At 38.4% G+C, this 8,048-nt stretch overlaps 1 non-coding gene across 1 annotated transcript; it reads left to right on the forward strand.

Moving 5' to 3' along the window:
* Window positions 1-229: 229 nt before the first annotated feature.
* LOC122908030 lies at window positions 230-335 on the forward strand. Its single transcript, XR_006384834.1, has one exon. It is a non-coding gene; the product is annotated as a U6 spliceosomal RNA (small nuclear RNA).
* Window positions 336-8,048: the final 7,713 nt, after the last annotated feature.

The following is an 8,048-nucleotide window of genomic DNA, read 5'->3' on the forward strand; positions in this document are numbered from 1 at the left end:
GCTAACCCCATAGATCTCTTTGAATTCCAAGATCAAATTGAATTGAAAATTAATTAAGATTTTCTGTATTGCAGTTGACATTTTATTGACAGTTCTGTGCATTTGTTGACGCCTCTGGCTAATCATATTGAATTCTTGGATTTGGGTCCAGGGGGTTGGGAAAAAGATCAGATTGTTTTGTTGTCTTTAAAATTCTAAGTAGTTGGAAAACTTTAAAAATTAATACATCTTGCTCGCTTCGGCAGCACATATACTAAAATTGGAACAATACAGAGAAGATTAGCATGGCCCCTGCACAAGGATGACACGCAAAAATTAATGCATCTTCCATTTTTCATGAAAGAGAGTAGTATAGGTTGTGGATATAATTAGGATCTAAACAGAACATTTTTAGTGGCAATAATTGGAATCAATGAGTTCATTGAGTTTTTTTTCATTGTTTTCAAATATAGATATTTTTTTATTTAGAGAATGCACACACACACAGACACTGTGATTTGCCATATTCTTTAATCAATCCACCTTTCCTATTACGGCCCTTTGGAATGTTACAGTGAGTGGCCCAAGGGAACAAGGAGGAGGGAATGATGTTCCCTCCAGGTCTGGAATGGAAGTTGAAATCTCAGGACACTTCATAAATCTGGGGGGCGGGGTGGGGGACATGGTTCTCCCTTATGCCTGTTGGCAACACTTAGTCTCCAATTCCTCAGCCAGATTGAGTCACACCTTGCCTCCAAGGCTCTCAGATCAGTAGCATGACCCCATTATGCCATAAGAAGGTCCCTGAGGGCCAGCTGGCTCCATCTTTCATTGCTCTTTTGAAAGGAGCAATGAAATGATGTTTCATCCATTCTTTTTAGTTTTAGGCAGTGACATGGAGACAAAGGCAGGCAAAGAGGTTGAGGCAATGACCATCATCCCCTCTACCCTGAACACGTGATAGAAACCCAGCACTCTTTTTGCTTCAAGGCTACAGCTAAGCCCACCGAAACTGCCATGCGTCACCAAGAGCGCGATGACAAAATTACTTTTCTTAATGGCTCTTGAATGCAATGCAGCAGAAAAGGGAAGGATTTCCAAGAAGGATTTCGACGCTTAGCCTCATCGGTAGCTAATGAATCGAGCATTCCGTCCCTGGATACCATGGGTCTTAACTAGCCCGAGGTGCAGGATTTATTGGGGCAGATGGTTATGACGTGGGATGCCACTAGGAAAAGTTCCCTGGGAGTTGGAGGGCGGTGCACCCACTGGGGCAACCTGGTGCTGCGGAACAGATGTATTTCCTGCCCTGGTTACTTCACTTGGGCTCTGTAACGAAGAGGTCCCTCATGACAAACTCCTCCAGCACTTTTAAAACCACATTTCCCGCAAAGGTCTTTCTGAGGTGAAGTAAAAGTTAACGGGAAGCACAGTGAGGGGCCAGGGTCAGGTTGCGTTCGGGAAGTTTATTATGATTCACACAACACTGTGGACCTGGCCGACATAGCCACTTTGCTGGGACATGGTGAATGTAGAGGGAAGCAAGATTGCCAGTTCCTTCCCATGGCTGGTCCCTGAGGCAGAGGCAGAATTCCTCCCAGCCCCACACAAGGGAGGCTGTGTTGGTGGGGAAAAAAGACTTCCTAATTTCATCAAAAGGGTAACTTCTTGGAAATCCTAAGTAATATCAATATCAATGTATATTGCTAGTATATATCAAGTACCTACTCCATACCAGGCACTACTCTTAAGAACCTGTTGTATATAATTTGATTGGATAACTTCAGTAATTCTCGATTTGAAACCATTGTTACTCCTCTTTTGCAAAGGAAATTTTTGCAAAGGAAAATGAAGCAAAACACTATAATCTGGCTGTGCAGTCTCCATGAACTCAGATATCTTCTGGGTGCCTGTATTTCAGTTGTAGGTCTGGGAGGCTGAAGCGCGGTGAAGTTAATCATACTATAAGAAAGAGTAAGCTGTCATTTGAGATCCCTGTAATCCTGTCCATTTTCCTTTATAAGTCTCCTTCTGCATTTTATCCCTTTATATACCGTGAGCTGTAGAGCAAGGATGGCAAAGAGATTTCATCGCGCGTGCCAGCTTTAATCAATTGGTAGTAGTTTCCCAAAGTATGTGGCGGGGGAGGATTTTCAGGACAAATCAGGGGTTCAGTATGTCAAAGTACTGTGATCAGTTAGCAAAGTCTTCTGCTGTCATGGAGGAAAAGTACGACACAGGTGACCCAGGGAATCTCCATTCGCACAGCGGTGTCATTGTATCTCTGTTGATGGTTCACGAGTGACCTGAGACAATAATCTCATTTATTAACTTATGTATTCTGAGAAGCTTCTCTGTGGTGATACTACACTGTCTCCTGCCCTCACACCACCAAAAATAATTCTATCCAGGGGCATCTGGGTGGCTCAGTTGGTTAAGCGTCCAACTCTTGACTTTGGTTCAGGTCGTGATCTCAGAGTGTGAGACCGAGCCCCAGGTTGGGTTCCACACTCAGTGGGGAGTCTGCTCAAGATTGTCTCTCTTCCTCTCCCTCTGCCCCTCCCCCCAATCTCTGTCTCTAAGATAAATAAATACTTCTTTAAAAAAGATAACCCTATCCATCCTATGAAGGTACTCTCATATACTACACTGAGGTATGGGTTCACTGTTGTAAGGCTGGCAATTCAAAAAAGAGTTTCAGCAGATACTGACCCCCCAGTTGGAAGTATTCAACTGAAATCTCGAGGTAAAACTGATCCAGCTCTGTATTGTTGTATCTCAGGTTTGAGAATGTCTTTCTCTTACCAGTAGGCAAGAGGTAGGTTGGGGGTAAGCATGGAATGTAGAGCAGGCTGAGGAGGACAGAAGAGGGTATTAGAGCTTCAGGAACTGCCATGTCAACTTAAACCAGGCACTAAAGAACCTAGTGTCCTGGGTGGGGGTGGGGACATGTCAGTTCTGAGCTCTTCTCTCCCAGAGAGCATCATTTAAACTCAGAAATGCTATAGTAAAAAAAAGGGTGGGCATATAACTAGGTGGATTAGTGCTGGGAAAGGGTGACGAGCAAGGACACCAACACAGATATAAGAAAAGATAAAGAAAGGCAGCGGGCACTTCAGGTTCGTGTGTGTGTGTGTGTGTGTGTGTGTGTGTGTGTGTATTTTGCTACTGTTTTTATTTGAATGCTGTAGCTGGAGAGAAGAGAAAATAGGAGGAAAGAAGGTAGCAGAGTAAGCAAAGGGAATCTGGTGGCAAGTGACCAGAGGAGGATTATGAAACAAGCCTTCTAAACAAGAGTCATGTGGAGACAGGTCTGATTAAAAACAGCCCAGGGAGAGGAAAAACAATATGATAGTGACCTTCTTGGCCATCAGTAAGTTATTTCAAAAAGTCATAGTTCTGTAATTCACCTTTTCAGAAGCAAGGGATTTGAGGATAACCTCAGATCAGCAAAAAAAGTGCTCATATTCCTCAGGAGACTACACAAGAGAGCGTATCAAGAAAAAAAATAAACAAGTCAAGAGTGCTCTAAATTTAAGTTATTCCACTCAGTCAGAGGAAAGTGAAAGTTTTGTTTTATGCAGGAATTAAAAATCCCCATATGTTGGTTGAAGAAGCTTTTCTATGAATGCTTACCCATCTTAGCAAATGTAGCTGAGAAGTCTGAGTCTTTTATTGATGAAAACATGGACACGGTTATGAATGGCTCTGTGCTTAGAAGTCAAAAGCGGGACGTGATGGATGGAGGAAGAGGTTACCAGCAGATGCAAACTTAGGGGTGAAGGATCTCCCTAGACATTTAGATACAAGGGCTGAAGGAAATCTTCACACCAACTTTAGTCCCTTCATTCATCAGGTGAGGAAACACATGGCAGACAGACTCTAAGGGGTCCCCCAAGACCCTCACTTCCTGGTGTACATGTCTTTGGTAATGCCCTCCCCTCAAGTGTGGTCAGGACTTCCTTCTAGCCAATAGACTATGGCAAAGGTTACGGATCTCCTTCCTGTCATTATGTTACATGATATAAGATTTCACCTTGCTAGCTGACTCACTCTCGAGACTCTCCTTCCTGACTTGATGAAGTACACAGGCATGTTGAGAAAATCTTCACAGCAAGAAACTGTGGTGGTTTCTAAGAGCTGAGTGACTTCCAGCTGACAGCAAGAGCAGGGTCCTTGGTTCACCTAAAAAAAAATTCTGCCAACACCTTGTATGAGTTTGGAAGCAGATCCTTTCTCAGACTAGCCTCCAGATAAGAGGGCAACCTGCCTGATTATGACTTTGTGAGACTCCAGTCAGAAGACCCAACTAAGCTGTGCTTGGACTTCTGATCCACAGAAACTATGAGATAATAAACTTGTGACAACTTGTTCTGTAGCAATAGATAATACACACACACACATGCACACACACACACACACACACACACACGTGCACATGTGCTCACACACACACACAAACACACACAGCCCCAAAGAATAAATCATTAGTCTATGGTGAATTCAGTGTAGCTCAGTAAATATTCACTTCAAGTCCTCTGAATTTATGGTACTGCTTGGGACGGAGTTATGTTACCCCATCGAGATCTGTTGAAATCCACTTACCTATGAATAGGACTTTTTGGTCTTTGAGAATATAATCAAGTTAAGAAGAGGTCATCCTATTTAAAAATGATGAAAATTTGAAAGAGAACCATCATATGATCTAGCAATTCCACCTCTAGGTATTTATTTGAAGAAAAGGAAAACAATAACTCCAAACAATTTGTGCAACTCTGTGTTCATTGCAACATTATTTACAATAGCTGAGATATGGAAACAACCTAAGTGTCCATAAATAGAGGGGTGGATAAAGCAAACGTGGATGACATGCACAATAGAATGCTCTACGGCCCTAAAAAAAGAATGAAATCTTGCCATTTCTGCCCATACGGATGGACCTAGTGGGCATTATGAAGTAAGTCAGACAGAGAAAGACAAATACCATATAATTTCATTTATATGTGGAATCTGAGCAAGCAAGCAAACAAATAAAAATTAAGCCCACAGATACAGAGACCAGATTGATGGTTGCCAAGGCCAAGGGGTGGGGAGTAAGTGAAATGGATGAAGGTGATCAAAAGGTACAAATTTCTAGTTATAAAATAAATAAGTTATGGAGATGTAACTTACAGCATGGTGACTAAGTTAATCATACTGTATTATAGATTTAAAAGTTGGCTAGGGGAGTAGATCTTGAAAGTTCTTATCATAAGAAAAATTTTAACTGTGTATGATGATGGGTGTTAGCTAGATTAATTGATAACGGTTGTGTGATAACTGATTATGGTGATCATTTCACAATATATACAATTATTGAACTATTATGGTGTATACCTAAAATTAACATAGTGTTATATATCAATTATATATATTATATATATGTATAGATATAGATATATGTAAGTTATATATATATAAATTAAAAAAGAAAAGCTAAGGGCATACTAGATTAGGGTGGGCCCTGAATATAATGACTCATGTTTTTTAAGGATAGGACAATTTGGACAAAGAGGGGATACAGACACAGAGAGAGAGAAGATGGCTATATGAAGACAGAAACAGAAATTTCAGTGATACACCAAGGAATGACACGAATTCTGGAAACCACCAGAACCTAGGAGTGGCATGGAACAGATTCTCCTTCAGAGTCTACAGAGGGAATTAATTCTGCCAAAACTTTGGTTTCAGACTTCTGGACTCCTTAAGTATAAGAGAATAATTTTTTGTTGTTTTAAGCTATTCATTTTGTGGTAATTTGTTAGGGAAGCCTTAATACCATGATAGTAAGCTTACTTACTTACCCAAATTCTCAAGTTTCCTTAGTCTGAGTTCTTTAAAGTGATGAGATCCCAGGATAGAGTTAAAGATGTGAAAGACCAAATGAGAGCAGTGGAGAGATAAAGTGTGTGAGTGTGTGTGTGTGCATGTATATGTACACATGTTCATTTAAACCACATGTAATCAACCTCAATAAGGAGTAGATGGGAAGGTAGGATTTAATGCCAGATGTCACATGGAAGAAATATTTTTGTCTTGAAACTATAAAGACTAGACAATGTGACAATCCCACTTCTTGGACATCTCACATAAGAAGAAAACAAGACTCATTATGCTAAATAATCCACTCCAAAAGCCAACAAAGACAAGATGGCATCATAAATAATAGCCAACTAATCCAAAAGAAGGTATAACTACATAAAGAAAAGTCAAATAGTAAACAAATATCAAGAGGATAGATTTTAACCTAACTATATCAATAATCACATTAAATATAAATGGTCTAACTACCTTAGTTAAACTCCAGAGACTGTCATAATGGCTAAAAAAGGAAGACCCAACAATATGCTACCTACAAGACAAATATTTGAAATATTTTGTCACAAATGGATTAAAAGAAAAAGATTGGGGTGGGGGGAAGGCTTACCAAACTAATCAAAATAAAACTTGAGTGACTATTAATTTTAGACAAAATTTATTTCCAAGAAAATAATATTCCAGGGATAAAGAAAGCTATTTCATAATGGTAAAAAGGTCAATTCATCAAAGGTATAGAATAATCCTAAATGTGCCCATACCTAATAACATAACTTCAAAATGTATAAAACAAGATCTGATAGAACTACAAAAAGAAATAAAAAACTTTTTGGAATGTTGGATATATTTTTTATTTTGAGTATGGAGATGGTTTCATGGGTTTTTACATATCTCAAAACTTATCAGGTCAAATGTTTTAAATATGCATAGTTTATTACATTCAACTGTATTTCAATAGAGCTGTTAAAAAGTATTTTTGAAATCCAAAAGAATAACATGAACAAAAAATAAATAAACTAACATTAATTTTTACTTTATCAAAAACCCCAAACGCTCCCATGTCTTGCTTTGGGTCAAAGGAAAATTAGACAGTTGATTTTAAGGAAGGATAAGAATATATGCAAGTCTAAAGTTCTGGTAATTTTCATTTCAAAGAATGTAAGATTAATTTTAATTTTGAAATAATGTTTACCCCAGCAGTAATATTAGGATCCTTAAGCATTATGTTGTATAAACAGGAATCAATAGATGAGAACAACTAAACTGTGTTGAATTGAACCGGTGTCTTTTATTAAGTAAAATAAAAACACAAGTCAAATTTATTTTTTTATTTTTTTTTTTTAAAAGATTTTTTATTTATTTATTTGAGAGAGAGAGACAGTGAGAGAGAGCATGAGCGAGGAGAAGGTCAGAGAGCGAAGCAGACTTCCCATGGAGCTGGGAGCCCGATGTGGGACTCGATCCCGGGACTCCAGGATCACGCCCTGAGCCGAAGGCAGTCGTCCAACCAACTGAGCCACCCAGGCGTCCCTCAAATTTATTTTCTTAAACAGAAATAACACTGAGGGAAAATGTCCAACAAAACATTATATGAAGACACATGTTTTAAACTCTTTAAACCTTTATCATAGAAAACTTACATATTTTTGTTTACGTAAGAGGACACAGAAAACCTGGTGTCATGAAGCAATTCAATAAATACATTTAAAATGGGATTTTTCCAATATTAAGTTTAAATTTGTAATTTGTTGCTATTGTCTATACTTTTCTTGGTAGTTTTGTCACAGTGAATTTACATCTAATAGATGAGACGGTTCCCAGTTTAAATTACTAGAGTGGAAAAGTCACAGAATTAAGAACATTCTCAGAGAAGCGTTTTGAATAAAAGACCTTTGCAACTATTGTAAGAAATAATCAAGAATGATCAACATAAAACAGGAGAAGAATTTATATTTCCTCAGAGAAAGAAACTGGTGAGTTCTCTCAGATGGGACAAAATTTGCAATACTTAAAAAAAAAAAAATCAAAGACTTAAAACATATGAAAGCTACCTTTTTGATGACTTAGTCATAGAAAAATATTTTAAAGGAGCTTTGAAAAGAGCTTTTTAAAAATGTAAATCATCATCAAATATGGTCAAACAACTTGGAACTTCAAATACAGTGCCTCCTTAATATAGCATATGCATAAATATAATTACTACTTCAACAAAT

This window comes from Neovison vison, chromosome 5, assembly GCF_020171115.1.
Source record: "Neovison vison isolate M4711 chromosome 5, ASM_NN_V1, whole genome shotgun sequence".
NCBI classification, from domain to species: Eukaryota; Metazoa; Chordata; class Mammalia; order Carnivora; family Mustelidae; genus Neogale; species Neogale vison.